Here is a 12,358-nt window from a genome sequence, read left to right as displayed (position 1 = left end):
CAGTTTCAGGTCTTATATTTAAATCATGAATCCGTGCTGGGTTGATTCCTCTATATAAGATGAACCCAATTTTATTTTTCTTTATGTGGAGAGCCAGTTTACCCAGCACTGTTCTTTGAGAAGACCATCATTTCCCTAGTATGTATTCTAGTTCTGTGAAGAATGACCATGGAACTTGATAGGGGTTGCATTGAATTGGCAGTGTGGGCATTTTAACAAGTCAATTATTTCAAATTATGGACTGATAACTTCTGAGGACCCATGCTTGTTAACACTTGAACTCCCTAGATATAAAATATGATGGAATATTAATATTTATTAATACAATCATATGTTGCAGTATTTATTTTTTAAATGCTTTCATTTTATGTCTACTTAGTGAAAAACTTTACAGATGAAATTATATGTTACCTGGTTTTGGTTTCAAACTAATTCAGGAAGTAGTGTTACAAATTGAAAAGAGGTAGAAATGAAAAATATTTTGTCATATGGGAATTCAGAGACAATATGTGATCATTTATCCATATTATTTATTTTGTAATTGTTCAGAATTATTCATAATCAAAGTGCTTTTTAACCCAAACCCTTAGTTAGCAAGTAGAAGTTCCCACCTATTTCTACATTTTCTTCCCTCCATGAGATGACTGAAGTGTCAGCCTCTAGTTACAGCTGTATTTTCAGTTTTACTTTGATATTCATCTTACTTATTTTAAATTTTCCATGAAATAAAATTATGTTATCTAGAATTTTTAGACATATACTAAAAATGTCATATTTTTAGGTTATTTAATTTTTACATGTTTAGATAACAGCAGGAAGAATTTAATCAAAATTACTGGAGAAATAAATGATGTAGATTAGGCTACCTACTAGAATTGTATTGAGACAATCACTAAATATGTACCTTTTTGGGAAAAGGACTAGGAACAATTGATCAGGGGAAAAAAAAAAAAGAAGGGAATTGAATTTTTTTTTAATTTTTGCTTAACTGTGTATAATATTTCTTAAATCCCAGATTGCATTCACCCTAATAACTTTGAAATTCATACTAAATTACAGTTCTACATTTTTAAGATAAGAACAAGAAAGCCTCATTTAAACCAAGAGAGAATTGGGTAACTTTTCCATTCTTGTACATTTAGCTTATTGTCTATTTTAAAGATATAGAAAGACAGACCCTTCCTAAACTGTGTTCCAAAAGCAATGTTATTATGGGGAATTTGTCCTTTCAGTTCTCACTCTAGGTGGGAATAACTAAGACTTCTTGGTGATCCCAGGAGAACAGATAATGCACACATGTCAAAACTGTACTAGAGAAATCAAGTTCAATGACTAGTACTTGGTTACCTTGGCAACTTACTTAATTGAACACATTACTCCAGGGTGACTCCAAAACCATACAAAATGGTTTCCATGCAATTTTATTTTTACTGAATAATTAAAAGAATACTCTCAAATTTCATAGTTTTCAAGTTCTTATCTACCTTTTAAAGTGTTTTCATTTTAGGATCCATTAAATATAGATAGAAATAATCCCATTGTATATAGGTAAAGTTAAGTTTGTGCAATGCATTGTTAGGAATTTCAAGGTACCTGAACCTGAATCATTCGAATTTCTAGTCACATTATGCATACCAGAAAGAAATGTCATAGGAAACAAGACATTTATGTATAAAAGATTATTTATTATTCTAGGCACACAACCTACTCAACATAATCACTTCAAGACCCCCTGTTAATAAAAGGTTAATTTTGCTTTCATTCAAACACTGCATGTAAACACATACCCCATCAAAGTGTGATTATAAAAGCACTTGAGCTCTGCATTGGGAATGTGAAGTTGGAGGTTAATCAGCACACACATTGCTGTCTACAATGGAGCATAACCTTTACTAAAGTAGTTCACCTCACAGGTTTGTGTAGTCCTCATAATGAATGCTGATGGTGGGATCCAGTTGCCCAAGTAGTTTGCAGCCACAGCCCCCTTAACTATGTTAGAGGAGTGGTATGGCATAGAACACAGAACACAGACAGCATGCAAACCTTAGTTATGCATTTACAAGATCAGAGAATCACATTTTCAAAAATAAAACTTAAATGGAAATTATTTTGACTTCATGGAAAGTTTCATTTAGAAAATTAGTATTATTTATTTACATAAATAATGAATCAGAAGTTTTAGATTATGATTTTGGCTTTGGCCTTAAGAAACTATGATTTTGGGGAAAAAATAGTTTCTTTTGTCTAAAAACAGGAAGTGGCAAATAAGAGGTAAATTAAATGATCTGTAGCACACACACACACACACACACACACACACACATTCTTATTTAGCACACTATTTTGGTATGACAATCCCTGATTCAGTTCTCTCTCTCTTCTCTCTTTCTCTTCTCTTCTCTTCTCTTCTCTTCTCTTCTCTTCTCTTCTCTTCTCTTCTCTTCTCTTCTCCCTCTCTTTCTCTCTCTCTCTCTCTCTCTCTCTCTCTCTCTCTCTCTCTCTCTCCTCTCTCTGTCTCTCTCTGTCACATACACAAACACACACACACACACACACACAACTACACACTCCTTTTTACATAGGGAGCATGTATTTTATACAGTTACGTGCATCTCATCTTTCTCTCTTAATACTATTTAGCGGATATAATAAATATCATCCATCTAAAGTCACTTTAACATCTTTGCAGACTCACTTTTGGATAATGCCTATTAAGTATGATTCCATTGGTTTTAGATTCTTAAAGCTCATTTTTGGAATTGCTCAGAATTCGTTCAGTGATAGAAAAATCTTTATTCTTGATATTGAAGCTTTACCATAATCCAAGGAATCTGTAAACTGCTTCGTTTAATAAAATAACATAGGTGACATGGTAGGTGACAAATTGGAGATAAACTAAAATAAGGTGGATACTTTGAGCAATTGCAAATGAGTGGAATAAGCCAACTCCTTTCTATAACGACCAATTAGTAGGACAGCCTTCATTTGACCTTCAAGTTTAGGGTTAGCTCATATATCCATGTGTATGTCAGTGGATATGCACATTTAGAGATGAAGGGTTCATTAAAATCCATTGAACAAAAGGGCAGTTTGATTTGATTATTTCCATATGTATAGATACTGAGTTTTCACTGTTGATATCAGTATGGGAAAAGTAAACAAAATAATGTTTTCAAGTTTACTGGTTCAATATAATATTTCCTGGATATTGACCAATAAATAGGGTTTGCGGACAGTAAATTTATGTGTTCAAAATATCAAATTATGAAACAACTTACTATGATATGGAGTATTAAGATTCATTGCCACTAAGCACATAAAAACTTGGAAACATAGATTAAAGACAATTTAGATACATATTTAATTAATTAATTTATTTATTTATATTTTTGGTAGTGAGGATTGAATGCAGGGGCACTCACTGAGCCACATCCCTAGCTCTCTTTTGTATTTTATTTAGAGACAGTGTCTCTTTGAATTGCTTAGCGCCTTGCTGTTGCTGAGGCTGGCGCCACTGGGATTAAAGGAGGGTGCCATCATGCCTGGCTATATTTTTCCTTTAAATTGGTTTCCTTGTTCAGGAGTCAACGTCAGCCTTCTATGAAAAAGCTTCATATTTAAGCCAGTTCTGATGTGGCATACTTGTTCTAGCTCTATATGGTTCTTATTGCTTGTGTAGCTTTTTGAAATTCTATTATCCAAAAAATAAAAAAAAAATCAGTTTGTCCTAAACTAATGAATACAGGTTGCCTGTGAAAATCGCCTCCCCATACTACTGAAGTTCTAACACAGAGCAGAAAGATCTGTTATCAAGCTCATTTGTTTGTCCGGCAGAAGCTTTGCATCATACTACGTGGGCAAAAGAATTAAAAACCACCCAACTTTCTCTTGCAATATTCAATTCATTTTTAACAAGATAGTTTTATTTTTCCTCAAAAGAAGAAGAATCATGATCTATTTAATATTTAGAATTTTTTAAAAAGTGAGACAAGAATAAACATGTTATTTCTTTTCTGAGGAAATACTGTCAATTTTGATTTGGAAAATGATATTGAGGTTTCAAAAGAAATTTAAACCTAGGTAAAACTTTCAAATATACAACAGTGACCAAAAACATGTGAGTTCACCTCCTGAACTTTAAGCTAAATAAAACAGCCAATGGTCATTAATGCCTACGACGTCTTTAGAAAAACATTTGTATTGTTTATTAATATTAGCTCTTTTCAAATGACTATAAATACCAAGAATTAAGATACATTTGCCTTCTCTCACAAAAACGTCTCAAAGTCTTTGATGTGTAGATAAAAACTGTTGCTTCCTGGTTATAATGGACAAATATTTGATTTATGAATAGAAGCATATTTTACAAAACAAACCATTATTTGTGTAGTTATCTGGATCTTGAAACTATTTGCCAGGAAAATGATGGTAGAAAATTAGCAAGAACAAAACAACCTAATAACACACATAAATTTAAGAGCCAACTGTTAGAATAATCAATATCTGTGAAAAGTTATGAATGATAGCAGCTTTTAATTTTTATTTTATTAATCATTTCATAATGTATAAATGATTAGGAATACCATAAACCATTAAAGAAAAATCAAATTAAAAATAGTAGTGTACTCTCTTCTGCATAAGACATCAAGCTTGGAATACTAGGAATCTTAAAGGAAAACAGAATTGTTCCCAATGTAGGTTTTCTATGTATCTCCTTAAGTCCAAACCCAGTGAGATGGTGCCATATTTTTAATAAAAAGATATCATCTACAATAAAGACATAGGAGAGGGACCCAAGATAACTACACACTTTCCAAACTGTGTTTGGTAGGGAGAAAACACATACAAAGCATTATAGATCTGTGTAGAGGAAGCAGAGATCCCTGATGACTGCAAAAGAACTAAAAAAAAAAAAAAAAAAAAGAAAGAAAGAAAGAAAGAAAAACTCATAGCTAATGGAAACTCTATGGAAAGCAGAGTGGCTAATTTATGGATAATAGTTGAAATAGAGAGCATCGCACAATCAATGCAGTTGGCAAGTATACAGATCTCTGGTAAGGTCTGGTGGTGATGGGGCCATCTGAATACTTGCAATTTTGGTTCAGGCAAAGTTCCCTCCCAGGACCCAGCCCTGAACTGAGGAAAATCCTCTACAAATGTATTCTTCAGTGAAAGGATGAGGAAAATCAGGCAAAGGAAGAGCTACAGTGAAGAGGACAGCAGATTTAGACATATAAGAACATATAAGGACACAAACTTTTTAAACAATTCATCAGACAACAAAAGGATCTCTGGTGTCACATAGCAGGAAAAGTAATCCTGAGACATTCTCCTTTCTAGAAGTTCAGAAAAGACTAAATATCATGCAAGAATGAAGAACAGAAAAAAAAATTATAACTGAATGACATTAAAAGTTGTTACAAGAGAGATGATGAGAAACAGAATGACGTTCTTGCAGACAGTGGTAGCATAAAACATGCCCTAAATAGAAAACTGAAAACTATGACCTAATAATTGAGCTCAAATAAATTAAAACTTATGAGAGATAAAATAAAGCCATGAATCAGAATCAGAAATGCAGAAATTGAGTGATACAATACAGAGAAAATTTACAAAAAATATATATAAAAATACTATATGTTTTCCCAGAAACAACGACTAACTACAAAGAGACTCATGAAATTCTTTACGAGAAATTAAAAGATGAAAGGGAGAAAACTTCTTTAACATGTAAAAGAAATGGAGAATATACAAATTAAAACTATAATGAAAAACCACTACATAAACCCCAGAAAAGCTAAATGATACATTTAAAATATATATATAATCACACACATTGGTGTTGAAGAATAATTAAGTGATTCATGTACACAGTGGGTACGATCACTTTGGAAAGGTGTCAGTAGCAAACATTGAGCATATTCCTACAAATGATCCTGTGAATTTTCTTGAAGAATCTACTAGAAAAAATTTTCTTGAAATAACAAAAGCAAGAGGGATAATGACATCAGAAATGGTGGCACACATTTTATCTCCTGAAGGATCACAAAGAAACAATGGCTAAAATGGACAGAGTGTGATATGAAATAGCTGTATTCTCAAACAACGAAGAGATGGGTCAACAATAAAAAAAAAATGGGTAAGAGCAGGTTAAAATAATCTTATTATTCTTTTTCTAAATGCATTTTTGCTCTGAAGTATATCTGTTAAGTATCAAGTTTGTGACCTCTATATGCTTCCTCTTTGTGTTTGTCTGATAATGTTGTTTCTATATTTTTAACTTTTTTTCTTTCTTTTTATGTTGCAAAGCAAGCCGATTTCACTGCACAGAAAATCAATTGAAATAATGTACAGCATTATAATTAATTCAAAGAATTATCTCATTCAAAAGAAGTTGTAATGTCATGGCAGAGATGGAACCAATTTGAGCTTTCAAAGCAAAGAGCCAGCATATCTGTTTTGGCATAATTATGGTGTGACTCATAACACCCTACTGAATGTAACTGAATCGGATGAAGGCAGCTTGGACATTTAAAATGATTCTTTTTAAAAGAAAAACAATAGGAAAAAAAAAACATCAAGTTGAGCTTTTACTTTTGAAATTGCAACTCTTAACTCTGAAATGACTCAATGTGCTATGTCCACTGAACAGAGGAGCATGTTCTTAGGGCCTGCAGTCACACACCAAACATGTGCTCAAGTTGAAACTATCAATATAAGTATTCTTAATCTTTAACAATGAAAATATACTTTAGAGGACCAACATGTACATTCTAAATTTACTTATTATTTTAATATGCCACAAACACATATTTCTCATTTCTAGGGGACTTATGATATTCTAGAAAACGATGCATTTCGTGGATGTTAAGAACTTTGATATTTCTATAAATGTTTATTTTTTATTTTTTGGCATTGGAGATTAAACCCAGGGATACTTAACTACTGAGCCACATCCCCAGCACTTTTTATTTTTACTTTGAGACAGTTTCTCACTAAGTTGTTGAGGGCCTTGTGAAGTAGCTGAGGCTGGATTTGAACTTTTGATCCTCCTGCCTCAGCTTCCTGAACCACTGGGATTACAGGTGTAAACCATTGTGTCCAGCCTCTATGAATCAAATAAATTTAGGCCTAACCTTAAATTTCATATTGTTTTAAGCATAAATCATTATATATGTATTAACTATTTCTGAATATGTCACAAGTGTTACATTTATTACCTTTTTATCTTCTCTATAACATTGAAATATATCTTAATAAATTGAGAGATTTTTACATATTAATATTGTTAAGAGTCCTGGGAATATGCCAAAGTTGTAATTTAAAAATCCCCTCACCCTCAGAAAGTAATTTAACTTTGTATTTAAAATTAAGTACTTGGAATGTAATTTTTATCAATTTAAAGGCTATTTGGATTAAGAGTGTGAATTCCTAATTAAAGTAACTAAATCAAGTATTTAAAAATCCACCTTGATTAAAATAACTTCTCATTATGATAACAGGAATACTACTAAAATAATTAGACTTTAATAGTAGTAAAATAAAAATGTGGTTTTAGTTGTTCACTATAATTTTTTTTTATTTAAAACATGTAAGTGCATTTCATAATCATTTTTTCATCAAAAATGTATTCATTATTCTGCAAATGCTAAGTGAGGATTCCAACAAATATTTTCCAAAACAGCAATGATAAAATTGGACAAAATTATCAAATGTAATTATATGGAGACAATGGAAATTGACCAAAGGTGTCCAGTCAATTAAAAGGCATTTTTTTTAATTCAAGAAAATGTTATGAACTTCAGTAAGTACATGGAATCCATGCTGCTTTGCTATAGTTGTTCTCAATTCCCCACCAAATCCCATGAAATTCTACTGGGGAATTCTACTGGGGCAGGAGAGGTTGTAAACACTGAAAGACTCATTCACTACAAGAGTGGAGGTCTGAATCAAGTACTGAATTCTGAATCAAGTATTGCAAAAAACAAAATAAAAGCCCTATGACTAGGGGTATTGTCAAAAAGTATAGCAATCCGGGTGGACACCAAGAAAGGACAAAATTGAAACTAGTATGGAGTCACAAGATTGACCAATGGAAAAGTTCACAGGTAGATCTGGGGAATGAACCAAACATAGTGGACCCTGGGTATGATCCCCAAAACGGCAAATTAGAGAGAGAGATAGAGACAGAGATAGAGGAGAGAGAGAGAGAGAGAGAGAGAGAGAGAGAGAGAGAGAGAAGAGAAGAGAAGAGAAGAGAAGAGAAGAGAAGAGAAGAGAAGAGAAGAGAAGAGAAGAGAGGAGAGAGAAGAGAGCAGTAGATAACTGAGAGTACTTGGCAATATGGCTTGCGCATGCAGAAGTAAAAGCTGGTATAGACCTTGTAAACTGCACCTACATTTAGGGTGCTCTGGAACCCACACATGATTCAGTGATAAAGTGCCAATCAAAATATGATTAAAAAAAAAAAAACTCTGATAAATCAGTGGTTGATCCCCAAACAAGGCTGATTTACAGGTAATCCCTAGAGAACCAGGCTAAAAAACTAAAATTAAAATAACACAGCAGAGGCTTCAATGGACACATACTTCAAGGGAACTTAACTCTACCAGATTAGTATAGGTAAGTCATTAAAAAGAAATGACCATAAAGAAAAAGAAAAAAAAATAAAAGCAAAAACAGCAATTCCAGAGGACATAGGAATATAACGTTTTGATAATATTATATAAAATGGTGGGCTGGGATTGTGGCTCAGCGGTAGAGCATTCGCCTAACAGGGGTGAGACCCCGGTTAGATTCTCAGCACCACATAAAAAAAATAAAGGCATTGTGTTGTGTCCATCTACAAAAAAGATTCTCTCTCTCTCTCTCCCTCTCTCTCTCTCTCTCTCTCTTTAAAAAAAAAAGGTATATGAAATGTCCACAATGGCATGTTCCTGTAGCATCAGCTACTTTGAAGATGAGGCAAGAGAAGTACTTGAGCCCAGGAGTTCAAAAGAGAGATACACTGTCTCAGAAACAAACAAAACCCCAAACCCATTTTCTAGAACGAAAAGAGATAAGACATGCATAGAAATAAGTGTGACAATTAAAAAATTAAGTGTGACAATTTAAAAAACTTTGTTAATAAACAAAGTTCCTGAGAATTAACAGCTGTTGGACTTAATAGGCAAAGACTTCAAATCATGTATTAGTTTGTTTAAAGAACTAAAGGAAACCGTTTTTGAAGAATTAAATCAAAGTCTGATAAAAATGACTTTTAAATACAGAATATCAATAATGAGACATCATTTAAAAAAGAACCAAGTCACAATTCTGGAGTGTTTTTAATAATACTTATATTGATTACAAGCAAAAATTATATTTGGATTTATCGGGTTAAATTTAAAAAATACTATTAAAATTAATTTCTTCTATGTCTTTTATTTTTTCAGTGTGACTAATGGAAAATTTAATATCTATGGTTCACATATATCTATGTAACCCAAAGCTGTTGTTGCACTAACCTATGATGTCTTTTGGTCTCTTCAACAAAAGGTTATTTGAAAACTTCTTAAGATCTTAAAGAGACTATTTAAATGCATATATCATGGCACATGGTCAATAAAAAATAAGTATCTTTTTCTAACTAAAATAACAACAAAAACAATCATAAGGAGAAAATGAATTCCCTATTTTCAGTATTGGTCTTAACTATCTGGACCATATTCCCTAAACCAAGAGTAAACAATGCTAGCAAGCCACAAGGACCAACATAAAAATATAAGAAAGTTGTTAATCTCACTTGAAAAAAAAAAAAGTAGCTGTATCCCCAAAATGCTCGGGCTTTATATTTACAAATAAGGAATTTGGAAAACTATTAATATTTCTCTCTATGTGGTATCTTTAAATCTTATACCTTTGTATTAAAACTGTCAGAATGAGAAGTGGTATGTCTGGGAAGAGATAACTTAATTTTAATAATAGCAATTACTTTGGGACTATCTTCTTTGGTTCCATAAGAATTTTGAGTATTTAATTTCTAGATATATTTTGTTTTACTTTCCCAAAAAATGTACTTAAAACAAGCTGGAGCAAATCAGAATAAAAAATAAAATAATAAAATAAAAAACAAACTGAAATTTGTTATTTTCTTTAAAAAATAAAATTTCCCTATCATTTTTTTTTGTTTTGTTTTGCACTGTTGCTATAAGATCAATTTTTTAAGCACAAAAAATACTAAGTAAAGAATAAAGGCTTTGCAGGGAAATTCTCAGAGCTTATGTAAGAACCCCTAGCCTTCCGAGACTCAGAAATCTCCATAGCATCAACAGAGAAAATATTTACCTTCACTTTCCCTGGAAATATTTTACTCCTCAAATACCATGAGCATTAGATCTGTAGCCACTCATCTAGCTCATTTCTCTGATCCAAGACGATAATAAAACTTCTTATCTCTCAAAGAGAAACAAATGGTCATAGTTCAGACGAGGGCCCAGGTCATGCCCCAAACCACCAGGAAAACTAGAGCTGCTGCTTCCTAGGTTTTGCCCCTCTAGGAAGGAATATCTGGAAATTTGGAAACATCCCTAGGTTAGAAAGGTTCAGATACATGGGGCCTGAAAAGGCACTACTTATATTTCAAATGGGTTAAAGTTAGAACTAGAGGGTCCCTTATGTTTCCCAGGAGGCTGGTTCTCCAGGGGAGGCAGCAGCTGCCTAATTCCCCTGTACAAGCGGAGAAATCCCATTTTCTTCCTCCTTTGCCTCTGCGGTGTCCAGCTACTCAGGCTGGAAAATCTCCCTTCAGCTCTCATGGTGTGAGATAAGGCTTAAGGCACGGTGGGCTGACATGCTTATTATTGACTTTGAAGTACAGTGGCCTCTTCTTATCAATGGGATTGCTTGCTGTGATTTCAGTTCAACCCACATTCCAAAAATATTAAACGGAAAAATTCCAGAAATAAGTAATTTCAGAAGTTCTAAATGCTTTCATGACAGTATACTATTATAATTGTTTTATTTTAAGATTAGGTATTGATTGTCTTTCAAGGTATAAATTAAGCTTTAGCATTAATATGGATGATAGTACAAAACAGATACTAATGTATATTTCTCAGTAAGGTCTGCAATTTGAGCATCACTGGGGGCTACGAGTATATCCCTCATGGATAAGGGGTGAAGATACTTCATATGTGCAGTTAAGATAAATTTAACAAAAATTAAAATTGAAAACCCCAAAGCCTTCAAATCATTTTTTTTCTCAGTCTCAGCAAATCCTGTCAATCAAACGACATCTGGGTCACAATTCTGTTTGCTATTTATTTATTTACTTATTTATTTTGCAACACTGGGGAATGAACCCAAAGCCTCTAGTATGCTACACAAGTTCTTCTATTACTGAGCTGCATCCTCAGCCCTCTGCTGATTTTTTATTGGCCATGTAATTCTATAGTTAGAAAAACTGACATATTTTTGTACAGATTAGGAGTTACTGACTGCTCAACTCCATACAACTATTATTAAAAATGATTGCAGGGCTGAGGCTGTAGCTCAGTGGCAAAACATTTGGCTAGCATGTGTGAGGCACTGGGTTCGATCCTCAGCACGACATAAAAAAATAAATAAATAAAATAAAGGCATGGTGTCCATCTACAACTATAAAAAAAATTAAAAAGTGATTGCATGCAAAATGAAACATGAAAACACAAAGGAGAAACATGAAAATTCACATTGTTAAAGCTGGCAAGCTGTTCCTACAGTTCTCGGTTTTTTCACTATATTATCAAATTATTACATTTATAGCTTCCCAAAGTCATGTGCTATGTAAATCATGGAGTTTCAAGCCTTCATGCTTTTGTTCATAAAAATTTATTTGAACTACCCTCTTACTCCATTGTTCAGTGTTATAATGGATTCTCATAACTTCATTACTCACATCTACATAAAGATATGACTCAGAGCAACTCAATGCAGGAACTATATATCTCCATTTTACAGACAAAGTAACTGAAATTTAACAAAGTTTTCTTGCAAATGTTGCTCAGTGAAATGACAACCTAGTCAATGAAATTCTGAAGATGAATTTTCAAACTAGTATTTCATCCAGTGAGAATTGATGAGGCTTAGTCTCAACCCAAAGGTCCCTCTTTGGAGAGCCTTTCCTTCCACCCCAATGGAAATGTCTTTCCTTTGCCTCTTCAGACCCATCTCCATCCTACCTTACTTGACACATGTTCTGATGACGGCCTAGGCATAGCGATCATCTAAGAAGGAACAAGACAGCTGATTTACTTTCCAGAATTTACTGAGTGACTTAAGGTTTTAAGGTTGCTCTGACAGAAGGATAAGAAGCTCCTGGTGAAGGAACTTCAGAGGC

This window comes from Callospermophilus lateralis, chromosome 16 (assembly GCF_048772815.1).
Source record: "Callospermophilus lateralis isolate mCalLat2 chromosome 16, mCalLat2.hap1, whole genome shotgun sequence".
Classification (NCBI taxonomy): domain Eukaryota; kingdom Metazoa; phylum Chordata; class Mammalia; order Rodentia; family Sciuridae; genus Callospermophilus; species Callospermophilus lateralis.
Note: the sequence above shows the minus strand (reverse complement) of the source record.